This window comes from Engystomops pustulosus, chromosome 1 (assembly GCF_040894005.1).
Source record: "Engystomops pustulosus chromosome 1, aEngPut4.maternal, whole genome shotgun sequence".
Taxonomy (NCBI): domain Eukaryota; kingdom Metazoa; phylum Chordata; class Amphibia; order Anura; family Leptodactylidae; genus Engystomops; species Engystomops pustulosus.
Genome location: NC_092411.1, coordinates 192,284,368 through 192,290,267, shown reverse-complemented (window position 1 = coordinate 192,290,267; position 5,900 = coordinate 192,284,368). Strand labels below are relative to the sequence as shown.

Here is a 5,900-nt window from a genome sequence, read left to right as displayed (position 1 = left end):
TAAACTTCCACACTGTAAATATGGTTTTAAAGAAACATCAAAGATATAAATGTATCTATTCTCAGTGAGTTTACAATGTCCCTAGATCTTTAACATACAGTAGCCAAACTTTCCAAAGGACGTAAATAGAATTTGATGGCATCAAGATACATATTTGAAAGTATAATGTCATACTTAAAGCTGTCTACTGCTTCCTTTATTAACATGTCAATTTAAGAGGAAACTAAGAAACTGTTTCTTGTAAAAGGACTGCCGCCTGAACAGGGACTTGAACCCTGGACCCTCAGATTAAAAGTCTGATGCTCTACCGACTGAGCTATCCAGGCTCTGAAACAGCTCTCACTGAGATAGAAAAAAATACTGAGGTTAAATGAAGGAGAATATAAGGTCCTCATAGTCCATTAACGGCAAAATGAAAAGTTCTTGATTTCATAAATACTTTGGAGTATTACTGTTGAAGTTGTTAGAGATCTTCATGCAAATGGACATAATCACTCAATCAAGAAATATATGCTAAACTTCCACACTGTAAATATGGTTTTAAAGAAACATCAAAGATATAAATGTATCTATTCTCAGTGAGTTTACAATGTCCCTAGATCTTTAAAATACAGTAGCCAAACTTTCCAGAGGACGTAAATAGAATTTGATGGCATCAAGGTACATATTTGAAAGTATAATGTCATACTTAAAGCTGTCTACTGCTTCCTTTATTAACATGTCAATTTAAGAGGAAACTAAGAAACTGTTTCTTGTAAAAGGACTGCCGCCTGAACAGGGACTTGAACCCTGGACCCTCAGATTAAAAGTCTGATGCTCTACCGACTGAGCTATCCAGGCTCTGAAAAAGTTCTCACTGAGATAGAAAAAAATACTGAGGTTAAATGAAGGAGAATATAAGGTCCTCATAGTCCATTAATGGCAAAATGAAAAGTTCTTGATTTCATAAATACTTTGGAGTATTACTGTTGAAGTTGTTAGAGATCTTCATGCAAATGGACATAATCACTCAATCAAGAAATATATGCTAAACTTCCACACTGTAAATATGGTTTTAAAGAAACATCAAAGATATAAATGTATCTATTCTCAGTGAGTTTACAATGTCCCTAGATCTTTAACATACAGTAGCCAAACTTTCCAAAGGACGTAAATAGAATTTGATGGCATCAAGGTACATATTTGAAAGTATAATGTCATACTTAAAGCTGTCTACTGCTTCCTTTATTGACATGTCAATTTAAGAGGAAACTAAGAAACTGTTTCTTGTAAAAGGACTGCTGCCTGAACAGGGACTTGAACCCTGGACCCTCAGATTAAAAGTCTGATGCTCTACCGACTGAGCTATCCAGGCTCTGAAACAGCTCTCTCTGAGATAGAAAAAAATACTGAGGTTAAATGAAGGAGAATATAAGGTCCTCATAGTCCATTAACGGCAAAATGAAAAGTTCTTGATTTCATAAATACTTTGGAGTATTACTGTTGAAGTTGTTAGAGATCTTCATGCAAATGGACATAATCACTCAATCAAGAAATATATGCTAAACTTCCACACTGTAAATTTGGTTTTAAAGAAACATCAAAGATATAAATGTATCTATTCTCAGTGAGTTTACAATGTCCCTAGATCTTTAACATACAGTAGCCAAACTTTCCAAAGGACGTAAATAGAATTTGATGGCATCAAGATACATATTTGAAAGTATAATGTCATACTTAAAGCTGTCTACTGCTTCCTTTATTAACATGTCAATTTAAGAGGAAACTAAGAAACTGTTTCTTGTAAAAGGACTGCTGCCTGAACAGGGACTTGAACCCTGGACCCTCAGAATAAAAGTCTGATGCTCTACCGACTGAGCTATCCAGGCTCTGAAAAAGCTCTCACTGAGATAGAAAAAAATACTGAGGTTAAATGAAGGAGAATATAAGGTCCTCATAGTCCATTAACGGCAAAATGAAAAGTTCTTGATTTCATAAATACTTTGGAGTATTACTGTTGAAGTTGTTAGAGATCTTCATGCAAATGGACATAATCACTCAATCAAGAAATATATGCTAAACTTCCACACTGTAAATATGGTTTTAAAGAAACATCAAAGATATAAATGTATCTATTCTCAGTGAGTTTACAATGTCCCTAGATCTTTAACATACAGTAGCCAAACTTTCCAAAGGACGTAAATAGAATTTGATGGCATCAAGGTACATATTTGAAAGTATAATGTCATACTTAAAGCTGTCTACTGCTTCCTTTATTGACATGTCAATTTAAGAGGAAACTAAGAAACTGTTTCTTGCAAAAGGACTGCCGCCTGAACAGGGACTTGAACCCTGGACCCTCAGATTAAAAGTCTGATGCTCTACCGACTGAGCTATCCAGGCTCTGAAAAATTTCTCACTGAGATAGAAAAAAATACTGAGGTTAAATGAAGGAGAATATAAGGTCCTCATAGTCCATTAATGGCAAAATGAAAAGTTCTTGATTTCATAAATACTTTGGAGTATTACTGTTGAAGTTGTTAGAGATCTTCATGCAAATGGACATAATCACTCAATCAAGAAATATATGCTAAACTTCCACACTGTAAATATGGTTTTAAAGAAACATCAAAGATATAAATGTATCTATTCTCAGTGAGTTTACAATGTCCCTAGATCTTTAACATAGAGTAGCCAAACTTTCCAAAGGACGTAAATAGAATTTGATGGCATCAAGGTACATATTTGAAAGTATAATGTCATACTTAAAGCTGTCTACTGCTTCCTTTATTAACATGTCAATTTAAGAGGAAACTAAGAAACTGTTTCTTGTAAAAGGACTGCCGCCTGAACAGGGACTTGAACCCTGGACCCTCAGATTAAAAGTCTGATGCTCTACCGACTGAGCTATCCAGGCTCTGAAAAAGTTCTCACTGAGATAGAAAAAAATACTGAGGTTAAATGAAGGAGAATATAAGGTCCTCATAGTCCATTAACGGCAAAATGAAAAGTTCTTGATTTCATAAATACTTTGGAGTATTACTGTTGAAGTTGTTAGAGATCTTCATGCAAATGGACATAATCACTCAATCAAGAAATATATGCTAAACTTCCACACTGTAAATATGGTTTTAAAGAAACATCAAAGATATAAATGTATCTATTCTCAGTGAGTTTACAATGTCCCTAGATCTTTAACATACAGTAGCCAAACTTTCCAAAGGACGTAAATAGAATTTGATGGCATCAAGGTACATATTTGAAAGTATAATGTCATACTTAAAGCTGTCTACTGCTTCCTTTATTGACATGTCAATTTAAGAGGAAACTAAGAAACTGTTTCTTGCAAAAGGACTGCCGCCTGAACAGGGACTTGAACCCTGGACCCTCAGATTAAAAGTCTGATGCTCTACCGACTGAGCTATCCAGGCTCTGAAAAAGTTCTCACTGAGATAGAAAAAAATACTGAGGTTAAATGAAGGAGAATATAAGGTCCTCATAGTCCATTAATGGCAAAATGAAAAGTTCTTGATTTCATAAATACTTTGGAGTATTACTGTTGAAGTTGTTAGAGATCTTCATGCAAATGGACATAATCACTCAATCAAGAAATATATGCTAAACTTCCACACTGTAAATATGGTTTTAAAGAAACATCAAAGATATAAATGTATCTATTCTCAGTGAGTTTACAATGTCCCTAGATCTTTAACATACAGTAGCCAAACTTTCCAAAGGACGTAAATAGAATTTGATGGCATCAAGGTACATATTTGAAAGTATAATGTCATACTTAAAGCTGTCTACTGCTTCCTTTATTGACATGTCAATTTAAGAGGAAACTAAGAAACTGTTTCTTGTAAAAGGACTGCCGCCTGAACAGGGACTTGAACCCTGGACCCTCAGATTAAAAGTCTGATGCTCTACCGACTGAGCTATCCAGGCTCTGAAAAAGCTCACACTGAGATAGAAAAAAATACTGAGGTTAAATGAAGGAGAATATAAGGTCCTCATAGTCCATTAACGGCAAAATGAAAAGTTCTTGATTTCATAAATACTTTGGAGTATTACTGTTGAAGTTGTTAGAGATCTTCATGCAAATGGACATAATCACTCAATCAAGAAATATATGCTAAACTTCCAGACTGTAAATATGGTTTTAAAGAAACATCAAAGATATAAATGTATCTATTCTCAGTGAGTTTACAATGTCCCTAGATCTTTAACATAGAGTAGCCAAACTTTCCAAAGGACGTAAATAGAATTTGATGGCATCAAGGTACATATTTGAAAGTATAATGTCATACTTAAAGCTGTCTACTGCTTCCTTTATTAACATGTCAATTTAAGAGGAAACTAAGAAACTGTTTCTTGTAAAAGGACTGCCGCCTGAACAGGGACTTGAACCCTGGACCCTCAGATTAAAAGTCGGATGCTCTACCGACTGAGCTATCCAGGCTCTGAAACAGTTCTCACTGAGATAGAAAAAAATACTGAGGTTAAATGAAGGAGAATATAAGGTCCTCATAGTCCATTAACGGCAAAATGAAAAGTTCTTGATTTCATAAATACTTTGGAGTATTACTGTTGAAGTTGTTAGAGATCTTCATGCAAATGGACATAATCACTCAATCAAGAAATATATGCTAAACTTCCACACTGTAAATATGGTTTTAAAGAAACATCAAAGATATAAATGTATCTATTCTCAGTGAGTTTACAATGTCCCTAGATCTTTAAAATACAGTAGCAAAACTTTCCAGAGGACGTAAATAGAATTTGATGGCATCAAGGTACATATTTGAAAGTATAATGTCATACTTAAAGCTGTCTACTGCTTCCTTTATTAACATGTCAATTTAAGAGGAAACTAAGAAACTGTTTCTTGTAAAAGGACTGCCGCCTGAACAGGGACTTGAACCCTGGACCCTCAGATTAAAAGTCTGATGCTCTACCGACTGAGCTATCCAGGCTCTGAAAAAGTTCTCACTGAGATAGAAAAAAATACTGAGGTTAAATGAAGGAGAATATAAGGTCCTCATAGTCCATTAATGGCAAAATGAAAAGTTCTTGATTTCATAAATACTTTGGAGTATTACTGTTGAAGTTGTTAGAGATCTTCATGCAAATGGACATAATCACTCAATCAAGAAATATATGCTAAACTTCCACACTGTAAATATGGTTTTAAAGAAACATCAAAGATATAAATGTATCTATTCTCAGTGAGTTTACAATGTCCCTATATCTTTAACATACAGTAGCCAAACTTTCCAAAGGACGTAAATAGAATTTGATGGCATCAAGGTACATATTTGAAAGTATAATGTCATACTTAAAGCTGTCTACTGCTTCCTTTATTGACATGTCAATTTAAGAGGAAACTAAGAAACTGTTTCTTGTAAAAGGACTGCCGCCTGAACAGGGACTTGAACCCTGGACCCTCAGATTAAAAGTCTGATGCTCTACCGACTGAGCTATCCAGGCTCTGAAACAGCTCTCTCTGAGATAGAAAAAAATACTGAGGTTAAATGAAGGAGAATATAAGGTCCTCATAGTCCATTAACGGCAAAATGAAAAGTTCTTGATTTCATAAATACTTTGGAGTATTACTGTTGAAGTTGTTAGAGATCTTCATGCAAATGGACATAATCACTCAATCAAGAAATATATGCTAAACTTCCACACTGTAAATTTGGTTTTAAAGAAACATCAAAGATATAAATGTATCTATTCTCAGTGAGTTTACAATGTCCCTAGATCTTTAACATACAGTAGCCAAACTTTCCAAAGGACGTAAATAGAATTTGATGGCATCAAGATACATATTTGAAAGTATAATGTCATACTTAAAGCTGTCTACTGCTTCCTTTATTAACATGTCAATTTAAGAGGAAACTAAGAAACTGTTTCTTGTAAAA

At 34.3% G+C, this 5,900-nt stretch overlaps 1 non-coding gene across 1 annotated transcript; it reads right to left on the bottom strand.

Moving 5' to 3' along the window:
- Positions 1–1,281: 1,281 nt before the first annotated feature.
- Positions 1,282–1,354, bottom strand: TRNAK-UUU (transfer RNA lysine (anticodon UUU)). Its single transcript has one exon. It is a non-coding gene; the product is annotated as a tRNA-Lys (tRNA).
- Positions 1,355–5,900: the final 4,546 nt, after the last annotated feature.